Source organism: Neomonachus schauinslandi, chromosome 5, assembly GCF_002201575.2.
Source record: "Neomonachus schauinslandi chromosome 5, ASM220157v2, whole genome shotgun sequence".
Taxonomy (NCBI): domain Eukaryota; kingdom Metazoa; phylum Chordata; class Mammalia; order Carnivora; family Phocidae; genus Neomonachus; species Neomonachus schauinslandi.
This window is the reverse complement of record NC_058407.1, coordinates 144,515,994-144,516,718: the sequence shown is the minus strand read 5'-3', so window position 1 is coordinate 144,516,718 and position 725 is coordinate 144,515,994.

The following is a 725-nucleotide window of genomic DNA, read 5'->3' as shown; positions in this document are numbered from 1 at the left end:
GGGACGGGGCGTCCCCGCCGGGCGGGGGGGGGGGGGGGTGTGAGGAGGTACGGAGTCGGAATTGGCTTGCTCCCCCCCCGCGGGGCGTCGAGCGAGAGTCACGTGACCCGACCCAGCGACCGCGCCCCGCGGGGTTTTTTTAGGAGCTTCCCGGCCTCAGGGGACGCAAAATTAAGTCGGGCCCCCGCCCGTCGGGGACGCCGGGTGTCTGGGGTGGCAGTCCGCTTGCTCCAGCCCCTTGGGCTCCAAAGTGGGTAGAGACGTAGAGAAAGAATAAAACGTCCAAGTTGGCAGAGTGCGCCCCCCATCTGTTTATTTCAGAGTCCCATTTCTCGGATGGGCAAGTTGGGCTTCCGAGCCCCAAGAAAAACTTGCAAGTGGCGAGGCTAGCAGGCCCTTCCTGCGGCCCGCTGCCCTTCGGGGACAGCGTCCTGTGACGCGCCGGCCGCGGCCGCCAGCCCGCCCGAGAGGCCGCCAGCGAACCGGAGCGCGGGACGGGACGCCCCGGCCAGGGTGGCGGCCCCGCACCTGTCCCGGGGAGCACACTCCGGGTCCACGTGTGGCCGCCTGCGTAACGCGCCAGCCCCCACCTCCTCCGGCCGGAACCCGCGTGGCTGCGCGGGGTGGACCGCCTGGCCTCCCGTTAACCTGCGCCGCGATGCGGCCCCGTCACCCCCGCGGCTCCAGCCCCCGGAGGAAGAGGCCACGCAAACGAGAGGTGACCA